The 14,960-nt window shown below is 40.2% G+C and overlaps 1 protein-coding gene across 4 annotated transcripts in view; it reads left to right on the top strand.

The window, feature by feature from the left end:
* Window positions 1-3,838: 3,838 nt before the first annotated feature.
* The window catches only part of osbpl8 (oxysterol binding protein-like 8), an 87,617-nt gene continuing 76,495 nt past the window's right edge, over window positions 3,839-14,960 (top strand). For 3 of the 4 annotated variants that reach the window (XM_074626276.1, XM_074626274.1, XM_074626281.1), the window contains exon 1: window positions 3,839-4,159. The gene's annotated coding sequence lies outside the window, so the exon portion shown is untranslated. Of the gene's footprint in view, window positions 4,160-13,937; window positions 14,043-14,960 lie in introns of those variants that run through there. The other variant, XM_074626275.1, reaches the window with a different exon arrangement.

The raw sequence follows: 14,960 nt of genomic DNA, 5'->3' as shown, positions 1-14,960 counted from the left end.
GTGTGTAGGGGAGGGGGAAGCAAACAGAGGAGGAAGAGGAGAGGAGAGAGGAGAGGAGAGAGGAGGAGAGAGGAGGAGAGGAGAGAGGAGGAGGAGAGAAGAGGAGGAGAGGAGAGAGGAGGAGAGAGGAGGAGGAGAGGAGAGAGGAGGAGGAGAGAAGAGGAGGAGAGAAGAGGAGGAGAGAGGAGAGAGGAGAGGAGAGAAGAGGAGAAGAGGAGGAGAGGAGAGAGGAGAGAAGAGGAGGAGAGGAGAGAGGAGAGGAGAGAAGAGGAGAAGAGGAGGAGAGGAGAGAGGAGAGAAGAGGAGGAGAGGAGAGAGGAGAGAGGAGAGAGGAGGAGAGAGGAGAGAGGAGAGAGGAGAGAGGAGAGAGGAGAGAAGAGGAGGAGAGGAGAGAGGAGAGAGGAGAAGAGAGAGGAGAGAGGAGAGAGGAGAGAGGAGGAGAGGAGAGAGGAGAGAAGAGGAGGAGAGGAGAGAGGAGGAGGAGAGAAGAGGAGGAGAGAAGAGGAGGAGAGAGGAGAAGAGGAGGAGAGGAGAGAGGAGAAGAGAGAGGAGAGGAGAGAGGAGGAGAGGAGAGAGGAGGAGAGGAGAGAGGAGGAGAGAGGAGAGAAGAGGAGGAGAGAGGAGGAGGAGAGAGGAGAGGAGGAGGAGAGAGGAGGAGAGGAGGAGAGAGGAGAGAGGAGAAGAGAGAGGAGGAGAGAGGAGAGAGGAGGAGGAGAAGGAGGAGAGGAGAGAGGAGGAGGAGAGAGGAGGAGGGAGGAGAGAGGAGGAGGAGGAGGAGAGAGGAGAGAGGAGAGAGGAGGAGGGGAGAAGGGGAGGAGAGTGGAGAGAGGAGAGAGGAGGAGGAGGAGGAAAGAGAAGAGAGGAGGAGGAGGAGAGGAGGAGAGAGGAGGAGGAGGAAAGAGAAGAGAGGAGGAGGAGGAGAGGAGGAGGAGGAGAGAAGGGGAGGAGAGTGGAGAGAGGAGAGAGGAGGAGGAGAAGAGAGAGGAGAGAGGAGAGAGGAGAGAGGAGGAGAGGAGAGAGGAGGAGAGGAGAAGAGGAGAAGAGAGAGGAGAGAGGAGAGAGGAGGAGGAGAGAGGAGAGAGGAGAGAGAGGAGGAGGAGGAGAGAGGAGGAGAGGAGAGAGGAGGAGGAGGAGAGAGGAGGAGAGGAGAGAGGAGGAGGAGAGGAGGAGGATGAGAGATGAGGAGGAGGAGGAGAGAGAAGAGAGGAGGCGGAGGTGGAGGAGCGAGGAGAGAGGAGGAGGAGGAGAGAAGAGGAGGAGAGAGGAGAGAGGAGGAGAGGAGAGAGGAGGAGGAGGAGAGAGGAGGAGCGAGGAGAGAGGAGAGAGGAGGAGCGAGGAGGAGGAGCAAGGAAAGAGGAAGAGGACAAACAAATGTTTACATTTTCATTTTTATTTATCATTGTTGTAGGTCTATGGTACGACGGTATGACGGAGTATTAGGGCCACATTGAGAAAAAAAAATTAATCTGAGAGAATAGTCATAAATTTAAGAGAAAAAAAACGCAGTATTATGAGAATAAAGTCATAACATTATAAAGTAGTAATTTTAGTGTTACATTCAATTAGACATTAGAATTGCAATATCTGTCATAAAAACAACATATTTTATATATTTTTTTTGTGTATGAAGACTGAGATCTATGGTTACTGTCTAAATTGTTCAGGATGTAGAGAAAATAAGGAAATCCCCTATTTTTAGAAAGTGTTTATATATCAATATTTACAATGATTCACAAAGCTTGATCAAAATGAATTTAAATGTCTTTAAAAAATATTATAGAATTATTAAAAAGAAAATGAATGTTATTGTAATGTTGCGGTGAGGACATTTAGTATAAGAAAAAGTGATGAAAACCATAGAAAATAAACATGTTACAGATTAAAATCTTAACCACTATATGTCATTTTTGTGCACCTGTTTATATCTATTACACACTCTGATTGCAAAATTCATAGAGGAAGATTTTTTCATTTTAATTTAAAGAGTCAAAAGTGACTGTGGTCTCAGAAACACCCAAGAAGAGTAGAAGCAGCCAATGGAAAGCAGCATTGCAGTGACTGATTTGTGCCTCTAGATGTTCTCCATGTCCCATCATCACACTCTGCTGAACCTAAACCTCCACCAGCCACTGGATGTCACTCTCTACCCAAACATGCATGCATGCAGTGTCCAATGACTGAAGACAACTGTAAGAATCATGTACAGTTTATAAACCTACAGATTGTTTTTTCAGTGTGCCTCCAATATTATCATAAGAGCTAATAAAATGTACATCTGTGATAACATCCAAGAGCATGTTAAAGCAAGTTTAATATGACTCCCAGAAGCATGCTGGTATACTATTTATGTGATGTTTCACCCCACATACACAAAATAATTCAGCAAATGTATTTTCTTACACTTATTACTTGAATTACTGTATTTAATATATGAATTGCACACATGAATTTACCCAGAGAAGAGGCCCATGATGCTCATCCCTTGACATGACATGCCTACATCAACATTGCATAACTAAATGATCTCTGGTATCACACATTCAGTTGGACTGCGTTTGAAGCCAAAGTGGACTGGACTGATCACATGTTTATGATGCCCTGTCCAGCCAGGCAAATCAGATGATCACCGAGCAGATATAAAGGAGGAAGTCTCCTGTTGTTGCATCAAGTAACCCCCTATTACAAATCACAGACAGGATGTGGAGAGTTTGGCTTACAAAATAAAGTCAGGACCAGAGCATTGGTACCAAAATAGAACTATATTGTAGAAGGAAAATTACTTCTACTACCATTATTAATACTACCACCAGTTCCAATAAGAATATATACACACTCTTATGAACACAGGAGGGGGCAAATATGCTGCTTTATGCAAATGTTATGTATATATTTATTATTGGAAATCATATTTTATATACTAGATTATCATAAAGTTGGCATGTCTGTAAAGGGGAGACGTGTGGGTACCCATAGAACCCATTTACATTCACATATCTGGAGGTCAGAGGTCAAGGGACCCCTTTGAAAATGGCCATGCCAGTTTTTCTTCGCCAAAATTTAGCGTAAGTTTGAAGTGTTATTTTGCCTCCTCCCCGGCAAGCTAGTATGACATGGTTGGTACTGATGGATTCCTTAGGTTTTTTTGTTTGTTTGATATTGTGGAGGAAGTTATGAGAGCAATTAATTGGTGACTAAAGAATTTGACCGGAGACCCAAGAATGACTTACAGTGGAGGTTTTTATTATGTCTTGAATTCAAGGAGTGTTCATAACAGTATTAACTACTGTGCAATCAATTTGCAATTAATCGCGACTAACTATGGACAATCATTTTCTTATCATTTAATTTTTAACCATTTTCATTCACATATCTTGAGGTCAGGGGTCAAGTGACCCCTTTGATCAGGTATGCCAGTATCAGGTATACACTAGGAATTTGCTTCGGTTTGTTGGTGCAATAAGCAGTAAAAATAACAATAGAATAATTAAAAATGTTAGAATAAAATAAGGATTAAAAAAAATTAAATGTTACCAATATACAATATAATACTGCAAATTTCCCCACTGTGGGACTAATAAAATGAATATCTCATCTTATATAAACTATAAACAAAAAATAAACATAGTACAAACAGATAGTGCAAATATTGCCCGTGTGCAACAATCAATTAAATAACAATGAAAAAGCACAATATTATGACTAAAATACAGTTATTGCATGAACAGAAAGATACTGCTTTAAAATATTTGTTTTATGTGTGTTTTACTTTGAAATTTTTAACCGGAAGTAGAGTGCATTCTGGTTGACTTGACCTTTTGTCCACTCTACCAACCCTCCAACCCTCCAACCCATGACAGAAACGAGTAGGCGGGCTAGTGGATCACAAGTTGTTGCTGAACATCACCAGTAAACTGTGGAGAGATAATATCTAACAGTCTAAACTTTAACATTGGACCCGTATGACGTCACTGGGCTGAGGAGGACGTCACACATCACCACCGGAAGTAGAGAAGAATCAGTGAATAACCGTTAAAAAGACGTTAGTTAGCTTAGCATCTAGCGGCTAGCAGACGGAACAAAACGCCCTGAATATCAACAACCAGCCGGTTTATCCTCCGTTAACTACTCAGACAACGAACCGGGAGAACTCCCGACAACGGTAAGAACATTAAAATAACATAAAACATAGAATAAACGCTGTTTTATCTTCAAACTGCTGGTGTTGATTAGCCGCAGCTAACTAGCTTCATGTAATTAGCTGTGTGTAGATGACAGGTCTGACTCTGCAGTATAATTATGTAATAAACCGGGTAAAGGATGGCTGGATTGGAGGTTTAACAGCTTCTCCATCTCCATATGGATCTCTTACTACTACTTATACCTCCATGTGTGAATATGTTTATTAGGAATAGTCATTTTAGTGTGAACATGTAGGTTGTTTGCAGTCAGGACGTGGTGTCATACTGTATGCAGCAAAGTGGTGAGGGCATGTTTTAATGTCCTGCTACCATACTGTATCTGGGAGATTTGTTCTGTGGTATGTTTCAAGAGCAGTGCTGAAAATGTTCTTTTTACTACATATATAATACATATTTGTCTACATATTACCCCCCCTCTCTGCATTATTCAGTCATTCTCACTGTGCAATATCATTTTCCACTTGTGCAATTTTGTTAATAGTCTGTTTATTGTCATGCTGTATATACTGCTCCTATTTTTATACTTCCTTCTATTTAAATGATTCATATTGCTGTTTCTGGGAGATTTGTTCTGTGGTGTTCTGTGGTATGTTTCAAGAGCAGTGCTGGAAATGTTCATTTTACCTGACCTCCCCTTGCTGTCTACATATAAGATAAGATAAGATATTCCTTTATTAGTCCTGCAGTGGGGAAATGTGCAGTGTACAGCAGTAAAGGGGATAGTGCAAAAAACAAGATGCATCAGCTAACACAGTAAAAAAAGAGCTAAATAAAGTAAAAAACATATCGCCAAATCTGAGTAAAATATTTTTTATTGCAATCAGAATAGTAGGATTTTAATTTTCATTTCTCTTTGCAAATAACATAAAGTATTGACTGAGTTAATCTTTGCTCCTACTGCAAATACTGCACACTGCTCCTATTGTTATACTTCCTTCTATTTAAATGGTTCATATTTTGTTACACTTTGTTTAGCTCTTTTTTTACTGTGTTAGCTGATACATCTTCTTCAAAGTGGTGAGTGGTGAGGGCATGTTTTAACTTCCTGCTACCGTACTGCTACTGGGAGATTTGGCTGTTCTGTGGTATGTTTCAGGAGCAGTGCTGAAAATGTTCTTTTTACCCTACCTCCTCTTGCTGTCTACTTATATGTTGCTGTATACTTCCTTTTATTTAAATGGTTCATATTTTGTTACACTTTGTTTAGCTCTTTTTTTACTGTGTTAGCTGATGCATTTTGTTTTTATCTTATCATCATCCTCAAAATGTTTTTTTTGACCTCCCCTTGCTGTCTACATATAAGATAAGATAAGATAAGATAAGATATTCCTTTATGAGTCCCGCAGTGGGGACATTTGCAGTGTACAGCAGTAAAGGGGATAGTGCAAAAAACAAGATGCATATATGATTAGCATCCCAAGTTTATTTACAACCCACATATCCATCCAGAGTTAAAAAAATAGATATAAACCAACCCTTAACACAACCCTTATCACGACTCTTCCTCAACCATATACCTCCCAAAAATATATTTTTTGTATAGCTTTTTAAAGTGATTTATATTTGTGCTCCGCTTCAACCCATCATATGTATGTTGGTATAGGTATGTTTCAAGAGCAGTGCTGTAAATGTTATTTTTACCTGACCTCCCTTTGCTGTATACATAATACCCTTCATACCCCCTCTGCATCATCATCATCCTCAAACATATGATCCTGCTGCAGTGTTGCATGTCTGCAGCTTCCTCAGCCCCGGTGCTCTGTTACCACTTTCACCTGACTGACAGAAGCCAGAAACAGAAACAGGAGACTACGAATTGGTCCTAATTGTGTCAGACAACTGATGCATCCGGCAGATCATCCTGGTCTGTTATCAGATATCTGATACCAGCCTGTCATGTTATCCACTCCCATTGCATGCTTTGTGTATTTATGCGGATCCTAAATTAGGTTTAATAGTATAATAGTATACTATAATAATATAACAGTCTTAATAAGAAGAATCAAGCAAACTTGTAATTGACCTCACGTGATTTGAGCCAGTGATTAAAACACCAGTCTCCCGATCTCTCTCAATCTCTCGATTCGATACTATCATGATACTTGGGTGCTGATTTGATATATATCGCGATTCGTGATTCAATATTACGATTTATTGCGATTTATGTTAACTTTTTTAACACTAGACCATGGGAAAAAGTTGAATCATACATTTCTAGGGACTTTTACTTTGGAGAATACTTAAATTAATACATTCAAATGTTTGATTTTCAGCATGTATGTAGTCAGAGATGTCCTGAAGTCAAATATATCAGGATCATTGTCAGGCATTATTTATTCTTTTTTTTAGCTCCCTCACAAATTAGTGGTATTTTCTTTTTAGTTTATAAGGGATGTGTAATGTTTTATACTTCTGGTGAATATAATCCAATCAATCTTATTTCCATAGATGTATTTTGTATATACAGTTCCCTTTGTTAACACCTTATTTTGAAAACCGGACGTAGTCACACATGTCTACTTCCTATAACTTCTCCAAGGTGGTCTCTAGCTCTCCCGTCAGCTCCGTTCTCGGAGTTAGCATGCAGCTTTAGCCGTGATGTCTAGCTCTGCTTTTCCTGTCAATGTGTGAAACCCAAAGTGTTTCCATACTTTACTGGATGTGTATCGTATCTGCCGGTTTCTGCTCGCTACGGCCGGCTGGCCAGCTACTGTTTGTTTTGAGTGACGGATACAGAACAGATATGAGATCACGTTATTCACACTACAACAATAAAAGCGGTAACTTCCTTCTACCTCTGCATAGACTCAAATGAAGCAAATGTATCGATTCTGGCATCAAAAAATCGATTTCAAAATTGTAAAAAAATAAAATTGCGTTACATAGGTGAATCGATTTTTTCCCCCACCCCTACCACGCAGTTTATTTTTGTATGCTTGTGCCACCGTAGGTTCTGCCACTCACATTCTGCATTTCCATGTTTTCCATCCTCTGCTAATTTGCATGTAAATGAGGGCAATCCCAGACTTTTCCATGCCAAACTTGTGCTGAGGTGAGGCTAGCAATCCAGGGTAACGAGAGCGACCGCCTCATTTGCTAGCCAAATGGAGTTTCCATTCTGACGCAGCCTTTCTTGCCTGCTTACTGCTCTGATAGACAAACGCAGATCTAAATTTGAATGCAGAATCTACTTTTAGGAATACAAGCATTGTATTGTAACTTGTTGCAAGGAGCGAGGCGGTTTCTTTGGATACTCACCATTTTACATGGCCTTGTCTGCACAAAGCAATATGAGTCGGTGGTATTTATATAAATAAGTCTTTCCTACAATACGTTAAGTAAATTAGGTGCATGCATGGAATTGGATAAATCTGTCTTTGAGTTGTGGGACAGAATACTGCACATCCACATGTACATATACACCTGTTTTTACAGAGATGAAGTCGTCTTGTTTCCACAGTAGCTTTCATTTGCGTTTTTATTGTTTTATGTGTTTGCACATGCATGAGAAATCAGATAATGTGGGTAATATTGGTAGGACAAAATGTGGTTAGTGCTAATCTCAGCTGATACATAATGTACCAGTAGAGGGTATAAGCTAAACGCCTTATGAAGTAAGGTATGCTTTTATAGTCCTTAATAACAGTTCCAGTCAGCCGGCCACATTATGAAACAATAAAGCAAACCCCCTCAATTTCAGTCCCTTCACCGAGCAAATATTCACCTGTCAGGAAGCCTCGTCTCTCTCTGCCTCCACACTGTCACACTATTAGGAGCCATAACAAACGCTGCGTTGCTCATGAAGTTATTGAAATGCCAAGGCCGGTGCATCAGCGCGGCGTAATCTTCCCAGCTGGGCCACTCAGGCCACTGGCTGTGGTTTGGCTGATTGGATGCATTTGCTCTGACAAACGCCAGATGCGTTCGAAGTGAGATAGTCGCCTCGCACTTCTTGTCAGTGTGGATTTATCCAACAGCAGCAACACAAATCAGGTTACATTTTAGCCCACTTTCCTTAAGCGTGTAGTTCAACAGCCTTCTATTACCACCCGAGAGAGAGAGTAAGCCGAGGCTTACCAGTGAAAACAGCTGTTTTTATTCCAATTATTAATTTGAGAAGATCAACTACCCTTGGCTCCCATACATCAAAGAAAACTCAACAAACATTCCTTTAATATGCACCTGGTTTAGTATGTCAGCGTTGCACCAGGTCCATTGCTGAGCAGGATTTGTTATTTGATAAAGGAGCGTGGGAGCATCAAGCCCTTTTATGAGTGTCCAAGTCCATTAACTTCAGTGTCCACCCTCGTCCGGCCCCCACAGCATAGCTTCGGAGGAAGGAGAACCTTATTACCGCCCACCTGAGCTGCAGCTTCCTCCTGTATCACAGAGAGATCTGCTGCTTTCAAAGCTACGGATAATGTGTTAAACTCAAGCAGAAGCAGCTTTAGGCTCAGAATACACTATACTATATATTTAAAGTATCATCTCTCTAGCTTTGTATGTCTAGCTGACTGAAACCGATCATTTAAACCTCTGTAAAATAGTGGCTGATTGTTAAAATAAAAGATTGATACTTGACTTCCGAGTATCAATACAATATTGCCACGCAAAATATCATGATACTACACTGTATCGATGTTTTCTCCACCCCTAATTCTTATCAAAACGTAGTCTAAAACAGTGACGGCATGTATGCTGTCCGATGTAGGGGAGTAAGAAAATATCAATACACCTGAGTATCGCAATGTTATGTATTGTGATACTGTATTGATTCTCCAAAACACTATCCATTTTTTTCAATTTACCTCTTAAAAATCTAACAGCCACTATTCTGTCTTTCGGAGGTTATATACACTGAAAAAAAGGGAAATAGCAGGTTAGTATATGTTACACAATTCATTCATATTCCTTGTGTAAACATGGTTTAATCATGTAGACTTCAGTTGTTTATGGGAAATGTTGAATATACAAGTTTCTCTCGCGTTGATAGAAAGTGATTGAATTGAAAAATTGAAATCGGTGTAATTGAGTGCAGAGACACTGCACTGCCAGCAAAAAAACTAAAAACCAAAGGACATTTGAATTGTCCTCAAAAGCATCTTGGGTATTGCTATACCATTTGGACTGCTTTTTAATTTTCTTTTGTTGTAAGTTGACACTATTTTCTTTTATGAATCAATTATGAAAACAGTTTAAAGAGGGTTTGTAACCATAAAAATACAGCAGCTGTTTTTAATTTGTTACTTTGAATCCTCTTTGACAATAGCTTGTACAAGGTTTACATATCTGTGTTTATTCCTCAGAGAAAACCTTTTTTTCGCAAGGTTGATATTTGTTTGTTTTTTTATTTGTAAATCCACTTTGAAAATACTGTTGTCCGCACTGTGAAAAATGGTTTACGCAGGGTTAACCTTGGGAGTACATTTTTTAACAAAGCACCACCTCTAATTTTGCCTTATTCACTTTGTACCATGTTTACTTTACTTGTGAGATAGTGTTATTCTAGTTTTGTATTTGCTCTTGAAAATTATCTGTTTGTGGTAACAGTTGACAATATTTTGTATTTGCACTTTTAAATCTACTGTGACAAGTTTACACTGGGTTTATAACTGTATTTGCTGTTCTTAATCCGCTCTGAAGATACGTTTGAAGTATGTATATGCTCCTATTGATAAACTGTGAAAACGGTTAATGCAAGGCTACATTATATGTATTGCGAATTCATTGCACTCTATGCAGAATTAAAAAAAATTCTATTGTGAATCCACTGTTCAGTGGAACCACAAACAGTTGTGTGGTTTGCATTATGTATTTGTGTTTGAATCCACTGCTGTTGATGCTGGGCACAATATAGCAAAATTTGGTACAAAACTCTGACTCTGCCTTTTCTTGTCAATGCAAATCAGCTTTTTTACATTTATGATTTTGTATTTGCACTCACTTAATCGGAACATGGCACCGATGTCTACAGTACGTTTGGATAGAGTTAACTTTAACAAATCAAGTTAGATTTACAAACCTAACTCGGGTACCAGGAACATAATGGAATTGTTTTAAAGTTACACAATACCTTTGAGTAATATCAGCATTAACAAATCAAGTTAGATTTACAGACCTAACTCAGGTACCAGGAACATTATGGAATTGTTTTAAAGTTACACAATACCTTTGAGTAATATCAGCATTAACAAATCAAGTTGGAGTTACATGATGAAATTACTTTAACATTACACAATAAATTGGTATTATTGTAACTGGAAAATAATGTGTTGAATCAACATGATTCTTTTAAACAGTCTAATGTGAATTAAACATTTTGGTTTGACAAGCAATAATTGATTGAGAAAAAGAAGAAAATTATGTCAGTTGGCCACATTCTGATCATGTGGGACCAATGTCCACATTAAAATCTAGTAAATCCAAAGAACTTTTTTTTTCAATGTACCGGGCTCGTATGAAATCTAAGGATCCATCGGTACCAACCATGTCATGCTAGCTTGTCGGGAAGAATAAAGCATCCATCCAAAAACAGTCTGTTCCTTAGCCCTTTGGTTTAATCATTATGAGACCTGAGTCTTCTTTGCTAACCACTCATAGCAATATGAATCAGACCGGGCCTTACCCTCACGGAGGAATCTTGATTCGCTGCATAGCTTTATTACATTATATTACCAGCACCAGACACCACATCCAATCCACCTCGAAAATCCTTTGTGTCTGAGCCCAGGAGTTGACTCATTAAAGGTCACCTATTATGCAAAATGCACTTTTCCATGTCTTTTAAACATCAATATCTGTCCCCAGTGTGTCTACAGGCCACCATAGTATCATAAAAGACCATCCTCTCTCTTTTTCTCCTCCTCCGTTTGTCCGGAAATGGGTGCAGAAAAAAAAATCGCTTTTTTCCTTGTATCCTGACGTCATTAGGGAATGCAAGTCACGTGAGGGTTTCCTGGTCGAACCAGAGAGAACCTTCAGTAGCTGACCCCAGCCCACAGCGCGTCACTGTCTCTCCTCCTCAACCTAACTTGAGCAAACTAGCTCCCTACAGTTAGTCTGCAAGAACCAGCAGAACAGGCTTCATGTACTCCCATCATCTAAATATAACATGTTCTTTCACAAAGGCTTTATGTAATTACACTGTTTAAACAGATGATATTTATATATTATATATATTTGATGTCATGCATGTAGCAGATTACAGGTAGTAAATAGTGACTTGTAAGCAACACAACACATTTCTGTTTCACAGTCAAACTTTATTTGAGTAGACAGATGACAATATTAATTATTCACAGCATTTGTAATCATCTCACCTGTTAGTTAGTTATGTTAACATGGTACAGGAGAAAGTCTTCAGCTCTGGTAAACTATGGTAAGCTAAGCTCCGGTGGTCTGTAGTCATGGTAACACAGAGACAGCTACTACTGTAAATAATATACCATTACTCTGATCTTCCATACATTTATCTTTTAGCAGAAATAATGAACTGACTACTGTTTCACATCTTCTATTTTCCACCCTGATGGATGTTTACACACCGTGTCATAGCGGTAGCATGTAGCTAACCCGTTAGCATGTAGCTACATGCTAACGGGTTAGCTACATGCTACCGGGTTAGCTCTGTATCTCCATGTAAACAGAGCCATCTGCCCACAGCTGTCTGCTCTCCTCTGGGATGATTCTGTCGGTCATTTCTCACAGATGGATCTGTAAAGACAGACGTAAAACAGAGTGTATGTTTACGGTTTACAGAGTTGATGCATGAGGTAAACACTGAGCTAACTAACAGAGATATAAATAGTATTATTTACCTGAGAGAAACCGTCAGGAAAACCTGGAATCTGGACCGCAGATGTTGATCATGTGTCGCCGATTTCTGATCAGATTCCTCCGGTAACGTGCGCTGGGTGAAGTTTCTGGTTTATAAACTTTAAAGTGGTTTATAAACTTTATTCTAGCTGCTATCTCTCCACTCGTCTCTCTTCAGAGACATGGTTTGGAGGTGTCTGAGACCTATAATAACTAGTTTAAATGGAGTATAATATGTGACCTTTAAGGCTTGACTGGGACTGTACAGTAGGTGTTGCCTTTTACCACACCTAGCATTGTACCAAGGATCACAGAATATCTACCATACAAACATCCTGGATAAAACATTTGACAGGTGTTGCAAAATGATTACCAGTGAACCATGTTTTTACGTGAGACATTGAAGTTGAATGACTGCAATCCACTGTTACAGCTTTATGAAAGGATCAGCAATATGTGTTCTGTGAACACGATGGAAACAAAGGCCTCGGGAGAAAGCATTTTCTTTTGCTGTATTACTCTGCTTATCAGCCTTGGGCAACATGTTTTGAAGGTTTTTTTTTTAGTTGAAGTGGCTTAAAATATTTTCCTGCAGGACCAAAGGCAATAAACATGTAGTAAACAAAAGAAAAATAATATCTCAAAGGGAGGTTTGATCAGAAATGCAGGAAAGTATTGTAGTGACTGAACAAGTTCCCAGTGCTCTTGATGTTTTAGTAACACTCCCAGTGGGTTGTTACATTCCCATTTTTTCACAGCTTGTCTTCTCTGTCTCTCTATTCTAAAACAGGGTGCAACTATTATTCATGTTGGACAACCCTGAGAGCTCAGCGTGTTTTATGTTTTCAAAATGAAAGTCGTGATGCTTAACCATTTTTTCCCCCAGTACAGGGGTTTAAAAAATACATTACAAAAGATAACCTTAAATTGAGTGTCCTTGAGGAAGGTCACAGGCTTGATTCCCTCCTAGGGGGGTGGAAAGGTAGTACCTGTGTTCAGGGTTTCCCCAAGGAAATTGGTTAGCAGAGGTAGTTTGGGTGTTTTGAAGTGGGTTTGTCCAAGGTACTTATCAATAGTCAGTGTATTACCTACAGTAGATGACGGTTGGCGCACCCCCACCATCAAAAAACAGATAGGAGTACCGACACCGGAGCAAAGCAATACAGTGCTGTGGACGGGGACAGTAGAAAAACATAAACTCGCAAAAGAAAGTTTTGAAATTTGTGTTTGGTCGATTATTTCTCTTTGTTACAATACTAATTGGCATTGTATTTTACATCGTTGGAAAGCCTGTTTATTTACCTTCACAATCCAACTTGTAAGGATCATGCATTTGTGGGATGAGCAGCACAGCTGATTATGTGTCCCTAGAAGTGTATGATTCAACTTTTCCCATGGTCTAGTTTTAAAAAAGTTAACAAAAATTGCAATAAATTGTAATCAAAAATCACAATACATATCGAATCGGTACCTAAGTATCTTGATGGTATCGAATCGGGAGATAGGAGTATCGTCCCAGCCGTAGTCTTGCTTAGAGGGTATTGTTTACCTCAGTCAGTAGTGGGTCAGTGTCACCACATGGCTTCAGTAACTGCTTTCATAGAAGCACATCACCACGATTAAACAAATGAGATTTTTCTAATAGGAATGATATCAATCTCTTGCTTATTTCAAGTGTTTTAATACTGTCTGCGTGTGAGTGTTTGAGGACCCTATCGGGGGTTGTAGACTATAGTACATCGAGGTCACCTCCAGCAGGGAATGCTTATAGGAAAAGCTCGCTCCTCTCGTCATTGCACACACACGCACAGAGAGAGCTCTCACTGCTGCTCTGCCGCCGACACCGGCAGCCCTGCAGCACTAGCCTACATTTCAGAGGAGGAGGAAGAAAAATATGGTGATGTCATCTCTATGTCTCTCTCTCTCTCTCTCTCTCTCTCTCTGTCTCTCTGTCTCTCTCTGTCGTCCTCTCTCGGAGGCTGTGTTGTGTGAATGTAATGGTGCTTTCTGCTACCCGAGCTGCACGAGGTAGGTCCTTCATTCACCTCCCTTGCGCTCCCTCCCAGTTGCCTCCATGCTTCTGTTTGTGTTGAAATGTACCTGCTCTTGATCTGGGATGAATGTAGTCTGTTTATGTTCCTGTGTGTTGTTGAATAATCTCACTCTTTCGGGGTGTTTTTCGCGCCGTGCATGTGTGTAGGAAGGCTCCGTTAGGGTGACAGATGCTAATACATTGAGGTCACATCACACTACAGCCTGATGATGTGTCCTGATACCGGTAGTCAGATTGCAGATAGCTGTCGATATCCCAGGCTGAGACGTGGAGGTGAATCATATCCGTCCTATACTGACAGCACCGATCATGTAGAGATGATGATTATGTCTGCCAGCTCGCCACTTTTTTCCCCCCGTGCACTTCTTTTCTTAAAAGGTCATTTTCAGGTCACAAGAATCTTCCGCTGTGACCTTTGCACTCTTTGCTTCCTTGTGATGTCAAATCCTTTAATGCGTACAACAAGGCTGATCTTTAGTCTAAATATGCTGACAGCCTCACATCTTTTCTCCCTTTTTCTGTTATGCAAGAGGTATCTCTCACACACACACACACAAACAGACATATTATTCCACCCGGCTGTGTGCGTCACACACTTTTTCAGCTCTGTAGTGGAGCTCTGTCTCTGTTCTCTCTCCGTCTCCGTGGCTGGGATTGTTTCGTTATGAGCCAATAGTCGGTATAAAAAGCCGAGCAGCCGTTGAACACTCCGAGGTCACCAGCACACAGTCTCCTTGACACCACAGGACCTTTTCCATCGTGCTCATCGGCATTCCTGTCCACATGTTATTCTGATGGATCAGATAAATGGTTGTTGGCAATCAATCTTTGGGAGGTTGTAGCGGGCTCTAAAGCTAGAGTGAAGTTTTAAAGCTAGATACTGGCATCATATG

Source organism: Sebastes fasciatus, chromosome 23 (assembly GCF_043250625.1).
Source record: "Sebastes fasciatus isolate fSebFas1 chromosome 23, fSebFas1.pri, whole genome shotgun sequence".
NCBI lineage: Eukaryota > Metazoa > Chordata > Actinopteri > Perciformes > Sebastidae > Sebastes > Sebastes fasciatus.
The sequence above is the reverse complement of the archived record's forward strand: the minus strand, read 5'-3'. Positions and strand labels throughout refer to the sequence as shown.